Below are 21,133 nucleotides of genomic sequence, written 5' to 3'. Positions count from 1 at the left end.
TATAACAGTATATTTAAGATACTGTGTGTGTGTGTGTGTGTGTGTGCAGGGGGGATTACCGTATCAGTAAACTTGGGGCTTACTTTATCAGTCCCTAATAATGCTGCAAAGGTTATAAGAACAGAGCCTTCTGATATGTGTACAAAAATATTCCAGAAATAGTTTCCTAGTGTCACGCGAACCACATCTTCCATCGTTGAATGAAATGAGTTCAACTCTGGTTTTTATCTGCCCCAATTCACGGTTCCTTAGCAATACAAAGTTAAGAATGAGGAAGATTATGAAGGCTTAATTCTTTATGGCCTTCAGACAAAGTAGAACTTAAGATGGCAAGCCAGCCAATTTTTCCAAAGAGACAATTCCTTTACAGTTGTATTTTCTTATAAGATAACCACAGTAAAATACAAAGCTAGAGCAGATAGCCATCATGCCATTCCAAGGTGTTCAGAGGCTTGATAGGATGGAAAAAAACTATCAAAAGAAAACTGAATATGAGATACTTTACGTGAGACTGACAAAAATTTTCTATTCCCTCTTATGGAGAACAAAGTCAAAAAGGTATATTATATATCAGAAAGCCAGAGACTTTAAGTCCTACAAACACCTTAACGTGGAAAGAGAATTTGTCTTCAGCTTAAACCCTTCAGGCAGAGAACACATGTTTGATGACAAACGTGTGCCTGGAACTGGGCCAGGTGCTCTACACACACTAGATCAATCCTGAGTAACTATGAAAGCAGTCCAAATTCAGCCAAGGAAGCTCCTAGAGCAAGAGGCGAAAGACCACACTGTTGAGGAAAGTCACACAACACAGTCAACCTCTGGTTGAGGTTAGTTTTCCTCCCTTCACAGCTACTGGTCCATGATAGCTTTTGATCTGTTCAAAATACTTTGTAGGCATTCTTAAGTGATTAAAAAACTTGGGACTGCTTCAGATGATCAAGTCTGCAAGCAAACACCAGCCAAGATCATTTTTTATGGATTCCACCACATTAAGCAATCATTTATCAAAGTTTTACATGCTATTTAAGGATCATGTGGTATAAACCTTCACTCAAAGCCAGAATGGCTGGCACAACATGACAATAGTCTGTGGCTGTTATATTTAGGCATATTATTTTTTGGAGTGTACTCTGTCATACTGAAATGCGTATTTACTATATTTCAAAAGCTTGGAACTATAGGCTGTTGGTGATTTTCACAAAAGTGAATCACACTGCCATCACAGTCCGTGAGTAAGATTATCTCTTCTTTTCAGTATACTTTGAGCACTCTGTGCCTCTAGGTCATAGCAGCTCAGATATGAGAACTAACCTTCTCCCACTAGATGAGTGATTCTTAAAGTGTGGTCCAGGAAGAGGAGCAGCAGAAACATCCAGCAACACGTTAGCAATAAAAATAAAAGACCCCCAACCCAGACCTCCTGAATGCAAACTGGAGGTGGGGTTTAGCAATCTGCTCTTTAACAAGCACCCCCGTGTCCCTCTGGTGTCCAGCTGATTGTATCGAACAGTATCCTGGACATAATAGCCACTTAATAAATGTTTGTGATTTAAATCAAATTAAAATGTTCTAAAGACAACTTGCTTACTTTAACATATTTATTTATGAGAATAATCTAACACATGGGTTTCCTTGCCAGTGTTTCCACTACTATGAGATCTTAACACTGGAGAGCTATTTTGTCAAGAAATTTCCGTTCCTTAACTAGGCATGGCTAGGTTCTGTTGACTTGTCATTAACTGAAACCAAGGATGGACCATAATCAGAACGAAGAGGGGTGAGGAAGAGAAAAGCAAAAAAGAAAGGAAAGCCATTTTATTCCTTCTGTTCATTTGGTACAAAGATCCCAGGTGTTCCCTATATATTCTTAAGATGTAAATCACATTAAATTAGGATAATTGAGTAAATAGTGTGAGTTTTAGGGAAAACATTAAGATCATAAACAAAATCAGCTCTATTTTAAGGAGAGTGCGTAGTTTAAAAAGGCCAATAAACGTTGGTAAGGAACATGGGAGATGATAATAATACAAACACAACATGACAGGTCTACACTGCCTGATGCTTTTTACTACTCTGCCAGTCCCATGCATTTATGGCATAGCAATCAAGTGCATAGGCTCCTGAGCCAGATTAAGTGGGTTATAATCTGGCTTAGGTCTTCACTAGCTGCAGGTCCTTGGGGAAAATAGTCATCTCCTTTGTGTCTTGAGTATCCTCATCTGTAAAATGGAACAACAATAGTAACTCATAGAACTGATGAAAGATTTAAATTAAATAATGTGCATTGTAAATGCTCAATATATGGTAGGGTTTTGCTTTGTTTTGTTGTTTTTTGTCTTTTTCTTTTTTCTGTAATGGGTGTTACAGAAGTCAATGTAGCTGCAAGAGCCACTAAATCTTAAGAGGTTGATAGTCTATCTGTCCAAGTTACAGAACATAAAACAAAAAGGTCATTAAGTCAGGGGTAGAATCCTAACAGTGCTTATCCAGCCCTGGGGGCACCACAGGTATTTAGTAAGTGCAGGCCAAATAAGATGGATTATACCACAATACCAAGAAGTCTCCCCCATGATTTGTGGTTGAGAATTACTCAACAGAGACTTTACCACTTCACAGAACTGAGTAGATTGACAGGACTTCATCATACCCGGATGACAAAACTGAGAAAAGTAAATTCCCTAAATACATAATTGTTCTAAATATTAAAATTTTTCTCCTAATTCTGTGACAGCTTGCACCCCCATCACCATAACAACCCATAAACACTGCTTATCTTTCACCTAGGAGGCAGGAGCAGAAGATTCTGGTGTTTATCACTTGGGCCTTTTCTTCTTCTTGACAGACTATGAAATTCCAGAGTTCTCCAAACAAGTCCAGTTTTACAGAGCCAATTGTGACCTTCCCCAAAAGAGCAGCAACACAGGCAAACATCCAAAGGTAAGGGAATGGTACACATCAGGTTAGGGGCTGGCTTTCCATTAGAGGTCAATAAAACCAACAGCAATGGAAAATGCAGGATGCACCAGAGACCTTCTAAACCAATTAGCAGAGAGCAGGATGAACAGCAATCATGCAAACACTAGGACATTCAAGGCTCTTCTGCTCTGAGGAAACAGCAGATCCTGGCTTTGGACAAAGAACACAAATGTGCAGGTTTTTAAGCTTTCTACTATTAGCATTTGTCACTTAAATTCTATTTGAATATTAGGCTTTTTAGGGTTTATATTAGACTTTGTGGCTAAATATTCATGAGCACCCTCTAAAAATTTAAATAAGTCAAAATACTGAACAGTGGAGAGTCTAAGGGCTAAGCAAAGGTGGGGCAAGAAGCAATGGTGGAAGGTCTTTTTGAGAAGGTATGAATTTGCTGAGCCCACATGAGACAAATGCAGTTTAGTGAGGTTGAAAGGAAAAGGGAAAGGATGCTAAGAGAGGGACAACGTGAGAGAGAACACTGGGGACAATAATGAACTGAGCTTAGACACCTAGCCTGAACCAGGGGGTGATCCACTGGGCTTAGAAGGATGCTGTGGTAGTACAGCGAAATCCAAGTGTTTTGAGCCTGGAAGCCCTGGGTTTTAATTCTGTCTCTTTCTGACCTTTGGAAAGATACATAATCTGAGATTCACTTGGAGCACCCACAAGAGGGCAATGATACCTGTCAGATAAAATAGGTATAGAATACTTAACAGCAACAGGTAGTAGGTATTGCAACTATTTCTTTTCTCTTCCCCTCATCAGAACAAATGCCAGATCTTTACTTCAAAATCAACATGGCTAAAGCCAAATTCACTATCTTTGTTTATAAGTTTCCTTCTTCTTATAACTTTTCTTATAACTTCTTATAACTTTTCTTATAAGTTTCCTTCCTTCTCAACTGCCCTGTCTTATTAATAGGGACACCTCCTCTCCCCTGACCCAGGCTTGAAATATCTGACTGACCACTGTCTCACCTCTCACCTTCAAAATGAGTGCCCAGGCAAATTATATCTCCCAAAACTACTCATTTCCATCTCTTCATCTCCATTTTGTCAGTCACAACCCAAATCTAAATCTGAACTTTTGCAAAGGCCTTCTAACTGACACTCTTGATTACCCTCCCACCAATTCATACTACATCTTACTGCTTAGATTATCTTTTTAGAACACTGCTCTAATGTTCCTCCTACAATGGCTCCCTGTCTTCTGCCACTCAGTTATTCATTCATCTAATAAAGAGTTACTGGACACCATTCAAATATCAAGTACTATGCTTTGTACTACAGGTGCAAAAATGAATAAATCACAGCCTTGAGTGTCCAGTAGGCAGAAAGAAATAAAGAGTATAATACAATGCTACAAACAAGAGATAGAAATGTGGACAATAATTTTAGAGGATCAATAGTATAATATCTCACAGAGATGATGCTGTATCTGAGCAGTGTCTTAAGAGATGAGAGGTGTTTGTCAGGCAAAGAAGTGGAGAAGGATACCTTTTTCCTCTTCCAGGATACAAAACTAAAAAGCAAACAAACAAAAAGCCCAACCACCTGTGTTCTGTATATAAAAGATACTCCTACACACTGAGGATGTTAAATGGAGTCACTGCTGCAGGAAGAGTGCAACTGAGTAATTACTTAGTAATTATTTAGGATGTAAAGAGATTTTCCAGGAGGAACCAGGTAAAACAAAGGACAGGTTCTTCACAGAAGATGCAATGGCAATGACTAAGAATTCCTTTGGGCAATTATTGGGTCAGTTATCAAAATAAAGGAGGTAGAGATTTGAAGATCAAACAAATAAGAGAGGAGAAAAGCAACACAATATGATAGACATTAGCACTCCACCGGCCAAAGAAAGAAAAGGTTGGGGAAGGGAGTTTTAATCCTCAATGACAGTGAGCACAGAACTTATTAAGTTTGAAATAAATATTCTTATCACAACCCCTCCTGACCCCCATAAACACTAAAGAGTGGCAGGAGAAGTCGTTTTGAGGGCAGTAAGCTTTAATGTCATCTCATACCTAACCTCACGTGGATTCGCTCATGGGAGAGTCAAATCCAGAGGCCTATTTCATTACAGACCTCATTATACACACACACACACACACACACACACACACACACACATACACACACATATATATATCTCCTCCCTCCAGTCTTAAAGCAAGTGACACAGGTCAGTTCAAGATCTGCATCACAGAGCATTTCAACCAATTTGCACACAAATCTCCTGACACAGGTGCCCTGATTCGGTGGTTGAAACTGTGATTTATTTCTTAGAAGCTCAACACATGTCAAATATGAGAGCTTTTCTGTTTAAATTTTGGGGTGGGAGGGGCAAAAAATATTTTTGTCTCATTTTCTGATCAAATTAGTCTCTCTTACCATATTTGTTGTTTGTTTCTTTCTAGGACTAATGATACTACCAGGTATGAGCTGTGTACTCATCACAAATAAGAAGGGGTCCTTCCTTGTCTCTGTTCTCTCACCACCTGCACAGTGTCTGGCATTTAAGTGTTAGATTCATCACGGGAGAGAGCAGTAAATGACATGCATATGTTATAGTGTGTATGAATGTATTATCATTGCATAGGTGAATGAGGCTGAACACCTTATCTCTTCAATGGTACATCCAGTTTTATGGACTCTTCTGTGACTCTGTTTCTTCATCAATAGAATGTGCATCATACTGCCTTCCCCAAAGGTTGTGATGAGGGATAAACAGGGTAAGATAGACAAAAAGCCTAATGAGCCTTTTGTAAAAGCTAGTGAAATACAGAACAAAAGCAAAAACAAAACTAAAGCAAAAAAACAGCATGCTTTTTAGACAAATAAGAGATTAAACAACAATGATGATAACTATACATAATAGAGCCTCAGGAGGCACCCCTAGGCTGTCAGAAAGCTCCTTCAACTTACTCATGTTAGGTACCTCTAGGAATCAAAATGGAAACACACTGTTTTGTCCAAATGTAGATGATGGTTAGAGAAGTAAGGTGGTTGACAGGTAAAAGTCTTCATTGAAATTGATGTAAAAGAAACAGATTCTTTTTTTTAATTTATTAAAAAATTTTTAAATTTATTTATTAAAAAAAATCCCAGATTCTCCTTGCCCATGAAAAAAAAGGCTCACTATTTTCCTGGAGAGAGGCCAAGCAGGAGATGGGAAGAAGGGAAGAGCATTGGTAAAGATATTTATTCCTCTAGTTCCTCCCTGGGAGGTCACCTCCATCTGGCTCCCTCAATGGAAGGTCACTGTCCTCTCGAGGCAGGTTCCTCCCACACCTCAATCCTCTGTGGCTCCAATACCAGCTACCTCCCCTTGTCCCTTCAGGTCAAGGAGTAATAACAGCTCTACTATTACTGATCTCAGTTTATACATTTTCTGTGGTTCCCCTACACTCAGTCCACAACTTTGTCAGTAGTCCTCTTGTAAATAAACTCTTCAACTCATCTTGATTTGAATGTGCCATCTGTTTCCTGTTGAGAACCCAACTGATAGAGCCTTGCAAATTGTGCTTTTGGTCTAGGAGCACCACACCACCGTTGTTCTCCAAACATTCTGTACTTTTCTACAGCTCCTGTGTCTGTACATTCCATGCTGGTTTTAAGTTAATGGCCTTCCCACTGTTTCTGACTTCACGACTTCTCAAGGTGGTTCTTTTAATCAAACCTCCTTTGATCCCACAGTGGGCAGAATTAGGGGCTCCTTCTGTCATACTCTACATCTACAACTTTGACAACACATTATATTGTGTACAATTGGAGAATGGCTAAGTCTCAACATCTACCACTACACCTGGTACCCAGTAGATAAAAACAAATGAATGCTTGAATGAAACTATTGCTGTCACATATATTCTTCATAGAGTTTTACCCATCCAGTCAACTGTTACTGGAAATCCATTTAGCAACATGGAGGCACCAAATACTCAGAGCCCTGAAACTGAGATCTTCCTGGGAACCCAAAATTCAACCTACATTTAAGATTTATTTATTAAAAAACACATAGGGGAGGCAAATAAGAAGATATGTTTTGAATCTGAGCTTGCAGGTTACACGTTTTCTTTAATAACCTCATGTACGGAAAAAATATATGACAAATTGTTGAATAATGAAGGATTTTTTTTAGTAGTTACTGAGTTTTAAATTCTAAGACAGATCTTAAAATCATATATACATACACACACATATACTAGTATATTAAAATAATAACTGATTCAAACTCACCTAAATAGCTTATACTCATTAAAACAATGTACTTTTCTGTTAAGTAATAATATTTTCTTCCCTCATACAATTCATTTCTTATGTAGATATTTCCAAAGAAGGCTGCATTACTGTCACAGACCCTTCTGTACTTAGAACTTAGGAGGTCATTTCTTATAGAGCAAAATGTCTAACACTTTCATGTAGATTTCCAAAGCTTTAGCATCTTTCTTAGCTCTTAATATCTACTATGATATCATTGCCCAGAAAGTCAATTCCTAGTCAAGGATTTTAAAATAATCTGACTCTGGATGTTCATAACTTTAGTTAGCTCTCAATTGCTAAACTGTGGAACTTTTATCCTCCTCTCATGAAAATATGTATCAATAAAACACACCTGATTAACAGCCTAGACCAAGCAGCATGCAAAATTCATAGATGCTAATGCCTCTTAGCAGGGTACTTAGTATTTACAAATCATTTTGCCTCCATTTAATGACCAAATCATTGGTGTTCTAAACAAAACATATACAGTATGGCAACCATTTACTTGCCAATGAATGGCTATTGCTTTCCATTATTCATTTCCACTTCAGAAAATGACTCCTCAAGAAACCCTACAAACCGTTTTTTTGTATACAGCTGAGTTTTTGTAAAAGGAGGAAGGGGCTACCTTTAGTTAACAAACCATATGCTAATAAGCACTTTTCATGTGATATTTATTTGCATCCTTCAGCAAGCCTTCAAGACAAGGTCAGAGAGGCTAAGAGACTTGCCCAAGGTTAGGCAAGCAAGACAACAAAGAGTTAAATCTCTGATGCCCAATCTCAAGTTCTTACTATTATATCATGCTGACTACCTATGTAGGCTAAGGTGTCATGTATAGCAACTGAAAATATCTACATGATAGGGTCCACTTGTGATTCTTCTTTGTCCTATTATGTCTGCCCTCTGAGGAGAGTGAGGGACAAGAAAAGAAGAGATTTTTGTGTCAGTCCATTATCACTGATCCTCATCACCAGAGAACTATTCTGTAAAATGAACACAACCTTCCTCTAACAATGCTAAATGCTAGTAGACCCTGGCCTGGCCCTTTCTTTTTCATTCTCAGATGATCAGTGTTCTTAATGTTGTAGCATCAATTCTTTTCAATTAAGCCAGGTCCTATTCCTGCCTGGACATTCAGCTCTCAGACAAATGGCTTCAATTATCCAGGGCCTGTTTCTCAACCAGGAGCCAATTCCCTGGGATAAAATAGATAACATTCCTCAATGTCCCTCCAGAGTATTATTTTAAAAAAATTTAAGAATATAACATTTCAGTGATTTGTCTAGGGAATAAATTGTTTTCACTGGAGGGAAAATTGCTAATTCTGCTCTTTTCTAAAGACAATGGAAATTCTAAGCAAACTTTTATCCTAAAAAACCATGAAAGGTAGGAAAAATACAAACCACATCATAAAACAACAAATAAACCCTTCTAGATTATATTCTTAGCCAAAATGCATTTGATGAACTTGAAACACTGGATACATTATGAACAAATTTACCTTGATTTATTATGCAAAATCATCATTAGCAGTTTTAATTATTTCACTGCTTATTGTTTTAAAAAATCCTATATTTTTAAATAATTGAGGTAAAAGTTACACGCGATGAAATAGATTTTATAATGCGTAAGTTCTGACAAGTGTATACACGCATGAAACCAAGACCCTAATCAAGTTAGAGACCATTTCCGTCATCCTAAGAAGCTTCCAGTGGTCCCTCCAGTCAAGCCCCATCACCTCTATAGGCAACCACTGATATGATTTTAATACTCACAGATAAGTTTTACCTGATTTTGAATATAAATGTAATCATACAATGTGTACTCTCTTTTGTCTCCTTCTTTCAACAGTTTAAGATTCATCCATGCTTCTGTGTTTATCAGAAGTTATAATTTTCATGGCTGAACAGTACTGCCCTATACAAATGAGCACCCATTTATTCTCTTGAAAGACTTATGAATTATTTAAAATGTAGGGCCTTAATGAAAAAAGTTACTATGAACATTTGTACAGAAAAATTTTTGTGGATATATGTTTTCATTTTTCTTGGGTAAATACACAGAGAGGAGCATTGCTGGGTAATAAAGTATATGTTTAACTTTACGAGAAATGGAACTATTTTCCACAGTGGTTGTATCATTTTATATTTCAGCCAGCAATGTGTAAGAGTTTCTGTTACTCATGGTCATCAGTCACCACAGACTTTAATTGTTGCTATTCAAGTGGGAACAGAGATATCTTATTCTGGTATTTTTTTTCATAGTCATAGCTAATGATATTGAATACCTTTTAATGGAATCACTGGTCATATATAAAACACATTTATATTTATACATTTGGATAATGTCTGTTGAAATCTTCTACCCTTTACATAAATTGAGTGGGTTTTTTTTGTTATTCAAGTGTAGGAGTTTGTTTTTTTAAATATATATTCTAAATACATGCCCTTTATTAGACATATGCATAAGTATTTTCTTCCAGACAGTAGCTTGCCTTTTCATTTTTTTTTTCATTTTTCTTAACTGAGTCTTTAGATAAGCAGAAGCTTTTAATTTTAATGAACTCCAATTGATTTTTTTTTCTTCTGTAGTCAGTGCTTTTTGTTTACTTTCTAAGAAATCTGTCTAGCCCAGGTCTCTAAGGTATTTTTCTACATTTTGTTCTAGAAGCTTTACAGTTTTAGCTTTTACATTTAAGTCTATGATCCACCTCAAAATAATTCATATTTTTTTCACTCTTTTTTCTTACTGTTCTTTAGCTTGGGTAATTTCTATTTACATGACTGTAAGTGCACTAACCTCTTATCATGCAGAGTCTAACTGGCTGTTAATCCATCTATCACATTTTTCATTTCAGCACTTTTCAATTCTAGTATTTCCTTTTGTTTATTTTTATAGTTACCATTTCTCAGCCAAAAGTCCCCATCTGTTCAGGCATTACATCAAACTTTTTCTTTATGTTCTTGAACATTGTTATAATAGCTATAAGTGCAATATCTTGGTCATCTTGGCATCTGTTTCCAGTGACTGCTTGTTTTCTTGATTGGATATCATATCTTCCTGCTTCTTCACACATATCATAATTACACAACAAGGTGTGTGTATTATCTTTTCTTCCCTTAGAGATAGGAAGTATTATTCGGGCAGTCAATTAAATTTTTGGCAGATCCTCTTGACCCTGTCAGGCTTTTTTTTTTCTTTTTTTTTTTTAATACTCTGTTAGAGTGGACCTGTTTGGTTTGACTCTTAGTTTGAAGGAAATGGTCCTCATTCTAGATTATGATCTCACTCCTGAAGTGTGGCTTTTCTATATTCTCAACTAAGTTTCTGAGCTGTTCAGCCAGAACTTTCCATTCTGGCCAGGACTCCAACATCTCTCAGCACTGTATGACCTTTGGAATCTCTGTTGAGCATTCAGCCCTGCAGAAGTCATCCTCTGCTAGGTCCTATAGAGTCCCACTCTGTGCATGCACAGCAGAGCCCTGACAAATAACATGCAGGTTACCACCATGAGTCTACTTCTGTGTCCTATTCTTCACAGATTCCTCTTTCCAGTACCCTGTCAAATTTTAGCCACTTCAGCAGCTCTGAACTTCTAACTCAAATGAACACCATGGCTCTCCACTGTGGTTTCCCCTCGAGATATAAGGAAATCTTGCCTGTTTCCTTCCTTTCAAGGATCATACCTCTACTGGCTATTTTCCAATGCCTAAAATCAGTTGTCCTATACATTTTGTCCAGTTTTATAGTTGTCTACCGTGGTATAGTAAACTGTGCCAGTTATTCTATCATGGTTGATATTCAATCAACATTAAATTGGTAGGCAGTAGACCAACTACATATGTTTATGTCAATTGATGACCTTCGAGAGAATACTGCTCAAGTGAAATCCTAATCAAGGTAACCAATATAAAGGCAGGCTCAAGAGTATTTCATGCAATGTCTTTAAGTCATAGAGAAAAACAGTCAGGATTAACCATGTTGGCAATAATTTCTACACTACATAAAAACGGTGTTTGTAATATATCTATATTAGCCTAATAAAGAAAAGTGTCTGCTACAACAGTAAGTGATTCACTGCCTATGTCAGAAAGCTTTGGAACCTTCATTCTTCACATAGTGTCATTTTTTTTTTCATAATATGTTAGAGGAAGAGCCATTAGAAAAACTTATGTCATAAACATTAAGTTTATGGATACATGCTTGAATTAACAACATATTTGGCCAAGATTCAAAATGACTTCATGTTTTCTGAGGCCCAATTCACTTAGAACTTGAGGTCAAGCAAAAAATCAGGTCTAAAAGCTGACATAAAAATAGATTTCCTCTCTACCCTCCTCTTTCAGGTACTAATTAATTTTGTTGGGGGTGTTTTTCTACTCAAACTACAGACCCCCTCCCAGAAAGAAATTCCTCCTAGGGCTTTCATTAGCATCAGTTCATTGAAGATGCCCAAATCAATATTCCAAGGTCAAACCTTCCCCTAAGTTTACATATCCACCTAGATATCCACATTGAACTCAACATCGCCAAAACATAATTCCTTCTCTTCCTACAAAAATATGTACCTTCTCCTGAACCTCCGTTCTGGCTGCATTATGCACCTAGTCACCCAGAAGGGAACTCTCTCTCCTCTCATTTACCCATTCATGTATCCAATCCATCACTAAGCCCCAGTAGTTCCTGACTTTCATTATATCTCAAGTTAGTCCCCTTGTTTCCACCCCTGCTCTGCTGAGAACTTCTGTTCATTGCTCACCTAATCTGTTTCCACAGCCTTCAAATGGTCTCTTCCCTCCAATCTATCCATACCTCAGCTCCCAACTGCTCCTTTTTTTTTTTTTTTTTTTTTTTTTTTTTTTGCGGTACGCGGGCCTCTCACTGTTGTGGCCTCTCCCCATTGTGGAGCACAGGCTCCAGACACGCAGGCTCGACGGCCATGGCTCACGGGCCCAGCCGCTCCGCGGCACGTGGGATCTTCCCAGACCGGGGCACGAACCTGTGTCCCCTGCATCGGCAGGCGGACTCTCAACCACTGCGCCACCAGGGAAGCCCCCCAACTGCTCTTCTTAAAACATCAATTTGACCAGATCTTTTCATCCTTTAAAATGCTACCAAATACACCCAGACATCTCCAGCATAAAGTTCACATTGCTTTTGCTTCTTCCCATCTCTCCTTCTTTAAGTCCCATGTCTCCTCGTTGATAATTTACACTCTAGCAACACCAAACCATTGAGAGGTTGCTTGAATGTATCATATAATTTCAGGATCTCAACCTTTTGCAACATTCAGGCCATCTGCCTGAGATTAAATTCCTACTCATACCTGGGACCCAGATCAAACGTCTCTACCTCTGAGCTCCTGAATAGTAGGAGAACCAGTAGAATAGCCTGGTTCTTCTAGCCTCTGTTTTGTCTTGATCCACTTCTTTTACTACATGACATTTAAAATGATCTGTTGGTCCCCTATGAGATAGTAAATGACTTGTGAAAAGGAAGTGTAACAAATGTATATTTCCTTACCCATGAACTAGCACAATGCTTCACCCAGAGGGTACCTCCAATAAATGTTGGGTGACAGACAGATGAGTTACAGAAAAATATCCCCTTCCATTAAAGCACAGAGGGAACACTGAAACTGTTCTCAATGGCAATTCTGAAGTGTGGGGTGTTGCCCAGTGGCTGTGACCAAAGCTGTTGAAATCAACATCAGTATGACAACCGGCACTTTAAAATTCAGAAAAAGCATCTAGTTATTGTCACAACCAGCCACTGCCTATGGCCTATATTTCTTTGCTTATTTAAAATATGACTAGACTAGTTTTCAAATCTATGTAATTTTTAGCTCATCACATATAGTGTATATACGTGTGTGTGTGTATATATACATATATATTATATAATATATGGATAAATGGATATGTAGTATACATGTAGTTATACATTAAAAAAAATGAAACAATCTAGAGATGAGAGGTGTTAGGGTTTTTTTCCCCCTATCTTGTGATGATCATTTGGCAAGTAATTTTAATTTTTCAGTAATTTAAAAAAATATTTGAACTGGCAACCTAAGAGCATGGATCTGCCCAAAATGAGTATCTTTAGTAAATCTGGACTTCACAAATCACCTTCCATTTTTTACCTCAAAATTCTCTGTAAATCTTACACGCATTTTATAAAAGACAATGATGAGGAAAATTAGAAAACTAGAAAACTGTTCTAGGGAGCTACCCTATTGTACCCTGTTTGTGGCAGATCCAGTACTAGGGGCTACCTAAAGAGCTTGGAATGGGTCCACACCATTAGGGCAGATGCCCTTCCAAAGCCCATAGTAGATGCTCAATGGATATTTGAGTGGCTGATGATGCTAATGATATTTAGTTACTACTTAATGAGCATTTACTATGTGTGAAGCAGCGTGTTGAAGTGCCTCACATTCATTATCGCACTAGTCTCAGGATAACTCTGTGAGGTGGGTGTTATTGCCTCTTTACATAGAAGAGGTAACCTAGAGGTGGAGAGGAAGGAAAAGAACAGCAAAACTCCAGCAAGAAAACCCAAGTCTTATCTTGCCTCTGAAACCAGCTTCCTGTTCAGAGAGTAAGACCAGACTACCTCTAATGCTGCTTCTAGCTTTAGCATTCCAGGATTTGAATCAAAATGTTATTAGAACCGTTTGTGAGAGAAACAGAGGTCATGCTTTATAATAAAATCTCTATTAAAAATGCACCTTTTTAGTGTAGTAAACCTTCTTAAAGGAAATGAAGAGGATTAAATCAAAGTAGTCTAAAGTCACTAGAAGTACATAGTGTCCCTGTCAGTGGCACTTTTTAAATAAGACGATGTAGCAATTGCTTAGGGCCCTTCCTTTTATTTTTCAATATTATTGGAATGAAGAGCAATAATAATTTCTAATATTAAAGTTATCATTCTTTTCTATGATTTAACTTAGAAAATATAAAAAATAATTGCAACAGATTTCTGAAATACATTTAAAAAAACACACCCAGATAGATGGACATTCACAAATTATTTGATGGCCAACTGCAAAGGCAGGAGCAGGAGCAGGGGAGTAAGAGAGGAGGGAGAGCAATGACTGCTTATTTGAGAACTTGATTTAGGGTTTTGGTTGTTTCTTTTAACTCAAACTGTTTCCATAACAGGTTATATAAAGTTAGGTTTCCGCACCTATCCCATTAAAATTTTAGTTACTTTTCACAATACAATCCTCATAATTATGTAAAAATTGGCAAGGCCCTGCTAATGACAACTCCTATATTTTTACACCATTAGGCCCAGAGCTTATAAAAGAGGTGCCAAGAAAAGGCATCTTCATTATGTAAGTCACTGTCTTGTGGAGTTATCTCTGGAATGGCTTAAATGCTTCCTCTACCTTTACTTAAGTGGTATCTGAACACAAGTGTTAGTAGAAATGTCAGTGCTTGGGAACTAGAAATGCTGTTACACAACCCAGCAAGACCGGGAAATGCTGAATATTCAACCTCTTTCTCTGAAAAGTCAGAAAACAAAGAGACTTGTAAAGCTCCACTTAAACCAACCTTCCAAACTTACCCGAGCAATGTCAACCAGCCCTTCACCACCATATTTTTCCTTCCCTCCGAAATACCTACTAACACATGTAGAACATAAGGGGAGGATTAATCTATGACTGTGGCTTATCTGTAATTTATCTATTTAGAATATTATACTAAATTATAGATTTAATGTCACCAGTCTGTTTGCTTGTCTCTACCTCACTTTATTTCTCTCTTCCCTTCTTGGTCTCCTTTCCCCTTTCACCTCCACACTTGGATTATAAATTACTGGTCCAAGGCCAAAAAAGTCAGGAGTACAAACTCAATAAACAAACAATCCAAAGCTCTTGACTTCTGGATGGCAAACTTATAGGAAATTAGTGACAACTACTTGAATATGCATTAACCTCTTTCTAACAAGCTGCTTCTTTTATCTGCAGTTCTCAATATGCTTTAGGATGTCTTTCATTTCTTCCTTATCTTGGCTCCTACTTCCCCCACAGACTTCAAAAAAAAAAAATATGTTTGGTGGTTGATATGATCAGTGCACTTCCTCTGAAATTAAAGTTTCTTTTGATATTGAGCTCAGTACATTTAAAGTGGAAATCAAACGACTCAGGCTGGTTTAAAAGATTTAGGCCAATAGTGAAGAATTTAATATGCTGGTGTTGGGTTTCATAATCAAATAGAGAAGAACGTGTTTCTGTTCTAAAATCTACCCAATCAAAATTTCAAAGTGTCTGCAAAATTGTATTAAATTTGTATCAAATAGAAATATTCAACAAATATTTAGTAAAGGCCTTTAAGTGCCAGACACAGCTTTGGGTGCTGGGGATACAACATAATCTGCGTAGACCCTGCTTTTGCCTTCAGGAGCTTTTAGTCTGGCAGAGAAGTTAGATATTAATTTCATAATTAAATTTGTAGTGATCTAATTACAATTGTGATCATTGCCATGAGGGCGATAACTGAGCTGATCTAGCCTAGTCTGAGGGTAGGGAAAGTGGATGAGGATGGGATCAGAGAAGGATGACTTCAGAAAGCGGCATTTAAGCGAAGACCTAAAGAATGAGGGGGTCTCAGTGAACTTTCAGATAGACAGAACAGCATCAAATGGGAAGAAGCTTGCCATGTCTGAGAAGAGAGAAGGCCTGTGTGGTTGCAGTAGAGACAGCAAGGCAGAATGGTGTCAGACTACTCAGAAAATAAGCAGGGCCAGCATCATAGGAGCTCAGAGGCCATCTTAATAATTTACGACTTTATGCTAAAAGCAATGGCAAGTCATCAAAGGTTTTAAAAGCAACAGATAAACATGACCAGGTTCACAGATTCCCCTGGCTCAGTGAAGAGACCCAACACTTCTTGGTGATAGCAGGGAAGCCAGTGATTATCCCCATCATGTCCATTAATTACCAGAAAAAAAACACCACAAAGAATAAGCAATCAAGGAAAGAGTACAACTTCAGTGGATCTCCCTCAGCTTCCACCCTCTAACCAAACTGCCATTCCTAAATCTGTATTTCAAACTTCTGGTGCAAACAGCTCTGGCAGCCATGTGAGAATAGGTCAAAGGCAGTAAGTAGGACTGAAAGCCAATGGACTAATTAGAGGGTTATTGTCTAGGTAAGTGATCATGGTGCTTCAGGAGCAGAGAAAAGTGAAGGGACAGGAGCCACAGAGAAGGTAGAATCTATAGTATTGTACATGGTGAATCTCCTTATTGGTATTATTACATACAGTTTTCAAAAATTAATGGTTTGGGTTCCTCTTGAAATTTGTATGACACTGGAATATGCTCACAAATTCTAATTACTTTTTCAAATATAAAACAAATAAAAATTGACCCTGCCAGAGGAATAAAGCCAACAATATTTAATCAATCTCAAATCCTTTAGGAACTTAGCAAAACAACAACTCATAGTTTAATTATAAACAATTCTCACCTAATCAGTTAAAAAGACCTATTAAGAATGTGTGCTAGGCAACACAGTCTAGATTTAGTTACTTTTTGCAACTGGAAGTATTAAGTCTTGGGCTTCTACTTATTCAAAATTAACTTCCTCCCCCTGCTAATCCAATTCTGTAAGGTTTTACTCAATGTTACTCTACATAAGCTGGACAAAAAGTATTAAAATGAGTGATAGTACATCTTTATTAAAAAATAAACCATGTGAGTTATAATAACAGCCTTTGGAGACTGAAAGGTATGGCCAGTGGGGTCTTCCATTCTAGCTTTCTTACCTCCAATGTGCTAAGAAAATGAAAAAATAAACCCACTCACTAGATTGCCTACAAGACAGCCTCTCAAGCAAAGTAATGACATTTATATAAAAATAATTCCAGCATGGAACTATAGAATATGCATATCAAAGTAACAGCTTGGTTCTAAAACCTGTGGAGCCCAAAGTCAAGACCAAATAGCATAATCAATTCTCCCATAAGCATTTAGAATGTATCCTTAATGTTGAGATGTGATAATAGTTGGGTGGCACTGTCTTTTTGAAAGAGTCTGTTAAGGAGGAGAGACTGTTACTTGCTGAATCAGCTCTTGCAGTTTCCTCTGTTGTCCAATAGCCAGATAACAGGATACCAGAAAAAGATGAAAAAATGAGAAACAGGACAAGTTAAAGCATGTGATCAAAACCTGAGTTTGACAAGATTTATAAGACATCTGGGATTCTGCAAGAAGAAAGGAGACTTTAAGAGTAGCAGTGCTGTATGTTAGTGAAAGAAGGGAGAGAAAAGATGATAAAAGATTTTACTTCATGTTTTGAAAGAATTCTTCCTTTTTTCTGTTTTGCAAAAAAAAAAAAAGAAAGAAAAATACAAACAAACAAAAGCTGTAGTGAAGATTTTTAAATGCTTTTGAATTATTCTGGATGCCATTTATTATTCTTTGAATGTAATACCATCCTTAAGCAGAGCCCAATAAGATGTAATTTTATATGTTTACAGTAATATTGAAAATATCAATACTATTATACCTTCTTAAAATAGGCATGCATGGAATAATAGTAATACCATTCTAAGAACATAACAGCTCAAGTTTAATTGAGGTTACTTCCATATGCTAGAGCTTTCCTCTGCCAGGACTGTTCTCCCCTCTATCTTAAATTTTCATTGGGTCATTGCCTGCTCAGATATCACATCTAAGTTTAAACATCTGTTCTGCAGAGAGATCCTCTCAGAATCTATAGCTGCAATGCTGTCCAAGAGGACTCCCTGCAATGAGGAAAGTATTCTAAAGCCAAGTTGTCCAGTATGGTAGCCACATGTGACCACTTAACACCTGAAATATGGTAGTATGACTGGGGGGTGAATTTTTAATTTAATTATAATTAAATTAAATAACTTTAAAATTAAAAAAAGAAATCTAAACATATGAAAGAAATCTAAATTACATTTAAATAGCCACATGGGGCTAGAGGTCACCTACCATACAAAATCACAGGCAAGACAAAGCTTAAGTTCTTTTATTTTGTTAATATTCTGTATGTCTCCTTTGTAGCACTGGGCACATTTGCAGTTGTATAGTGTTTATAATTATTTGTTTAATGACCATCTTCCCCACTAAACTATCAAGACTGTCTTGATCCCACTCAAATAGTCCACACCTAACACACAGTGCCTACTCAAAGAGCTACTGACTGACTTATTTAAATAAAACTTTTCATTATTTTATCACTTAATATCAGCGACTAATTTGTTGGTTACATGAATACCAAAAGTTGATGTAAGAAAACTGGAACACTAGCTGTTTACAAGGTGTGAACGTTCTGGTAAAGTCCAGAAAGTGCTACCAGAAATTATCAAAATCTGTGGGAAAATGTGTTTGCTACAGATTTTTCCTAAACACACACACACACACACACACACAACGCACACATACAAACATACAGCTGCCTTCAGAAAAGAGTCTTCTATTTTGCTCTATAATCTGTTCTGGCTATGATAATGATGACACTCTTCTGCAAACGAGAAAATTCAATGCAAAACAAATTCACAGTTTAGCACAGGAAGGTGTAAGAAAGTTGACACAAGAAGCTGTCCCTCCCTAGTTTAAATGAACATTTTATCTTCAGAGCATAGTAGCTAATTTTCTTAAATCCTTTTAAACATGTTAACTTCTCCAGAAGCAAATGTTCAATAGTTATTCTTTGTCGACTTTGAAAACAAAAGAAAAATATACTGTCATAATACAGTATGCAATACAGATACCTTAATGCCCCCAGTGGGAATAGCGACATACAGGCATGGACGGTATAGATGAAGATACGAATTCCAGAGAAGAACGGTGGCTACAATTCACTGGCAAATATATGTGGTTTGTTCTTTCTCAATTAACTGGTTTGATCATTCATCCGTATATGCATCTCTCCATACATATGTCTGCCCTTTATAGTTATAGTATCTTTCACCATGGAACACACAGTCTGCATTCAAAATCAGAAAAGTACACAGGCAACTAAGATATAAGGCTGGAAGGAAAGCAGCACCCAAGACAAGTAGATAGCTCATCCTGGGAAGAACCATTAAGATAAGACAGTTCAAATGCTTGCAACAAGCAGAGATCCAAAGTACTTCCATTAAGAATTTCTAATAAAAAATGCTAGTGCATAGCCTTCCCTCTCATTATGAAATCCTGAATTGAGACTGAACCTAAGAGAACATGGGGTTGGGGCTGGAAGAACACATAAAAATTGAATAACGCATATGTGTTACATAAATTCATGGATTAATGATTAAGCCAATCAGTGAATGGTTTAAATAAATAAGAGACAGTTCATTGCATCAATGTTTTGAATCAAATGAAGCAATGTAGGGACCATTATTATAAAAACCTGTAGTATCGACCCAAATAAGTTCACTATGAAGAGTGATAGAAAAGCATACAATTATAACTTGTGCCTAAATTTTCTTCATCTGGTGTGTGCCTAATTTTTCAGGTGGCCTAGCAGGTAAAACTTACAAACCAAGACCATCAGGGCTCACGTGGCCCTTTCATGTCTCTTCTCATGATGAGTCTAGAGACATTTAATCATTTGAAGGTTGAAATACTACGAAATTTCTGCCAAGTGCTATTATCATTCAGCAATAATTTAAATAATGGAAGTATTTGTCAAAAGTACAGAACAACCTACACAGATTTAACATGTCAAACCAAGATGATAAAATTATTTTACTATTAAGGTAATTTTAAGATGGATATGACATTTTGCTTTTTTGTCTTCTGAAAAAATGAAAAATGTCTTTGAAGTGTTATCAATTCCTGACCTTCAAACACTGGCTACGGAAGTAATGCAGAGATCATGGTGATTATCACATGAATGTGAGCCTTATGGCCCAGGCTGGGAAGTTCATTCCATTATCACAAAGTAACTTGAAGAGAGATTCAACATGAAGTCATGAAAATAATGCGTTAGCGGGAAGGAGAATACTATCATCTACTGAAAGCACTACGAATCAGGTAAGTGATGAACATCCCCCATCCCTGGAGCTTTGTTCACGTGGCCTGGCTGAAACTGGTCTTGCAGAGTTTGACCTCTGTCTTTGGTTGCACAATGATAAAGAATCCACTTAATCCCACAGGAGTGAAAATGAGAGCATGTTACTGCTATGGGGTGAACGTCTAAAGGTTAATTGAGTTTTAGATACTTATCCCTAGTTGTTCAAGATTTTATCCTAATATCAATTAATGCACAGGCACCCTGACGCCATAAGGAATAGATTCATTCTAAATTTAAATATATCCTTCCACCCGAAAAGAGAAGCATTTTCCCCAGATAATTCTCATAATCAGACTCCAACTTCCCAGACGAAATAGTTCAAATTAATCAAACATTCCTCAAAATATTGCTTTAAGTGAGTAAATGACTGAAAGAGTTATCTAGTTAATCCAAGCACTATAGTTACTCTATGTCGATCATTTGAAACATTAATTAAATATAAATACAAAAATACATAGCATGTAATCTTTCTTAGGGAACTACATTCTAAAAATACCAAAACTTTAACTTAATAAGTTAGAGATACTTTTCACTTTCTGTAAATAGAAAACTGAGTAATCTTGGCTCAACAAGAGTAAGCTTGGCATGCCATTTACTGCAGCATTCAAGGCAGGTCATTAATAAAAAAAAAAAAATTAAGTATTTTTAAGTCATTAGAATATGATTTTGTATAATCGGTCAATATCTTAAAAGGTACATTTATTTATTGTCACAGTAAACCATCCGGTAAGTTTGAGAGAGCCTTTTTTTTTTTTTTTTTTTTTTTTTTGCGGTACGCGGGCCTCTCACTGTTGTGGCCTCTCCTGTTGCGGAGCACAGGCTACGGACGCGCAGGCTCAGCGGCCAT

The 21,133-nt window shown here is 37.1% G+C and overlaps 1 protein-coding gene across 19 annotated transcripts in view; it reads right to left on the bottom strand.

Moving 5' to 3' along the window:
* Positions 1 to 21,133, bottom strand: part of FHIT (fragile histidine triad diadenosine triphosphatase) — a 1,470,392-nt gene that overhangs the window by 613,978 nt on the left and 835,281 nt on the right. The window lies entirely within an intron of this gene.

This window comes from Mesoplodon bidens (genome assembly GCF_964165515.1).
Source record: "Mesoplodon bidens genome assembly, chromosome: 10".
Classification (NCBI taxonomy): Eukaryota; Metazoa; Chordata; class Mammalia; order Artiodactyla; family Ziphiidae; genus Mesoplodon; species Mesoplodon bidens.
Note: the sequence above shows the minus strand (reverse complement) of the source record. Positions and strands in the feature narration are given on the sequence as shown.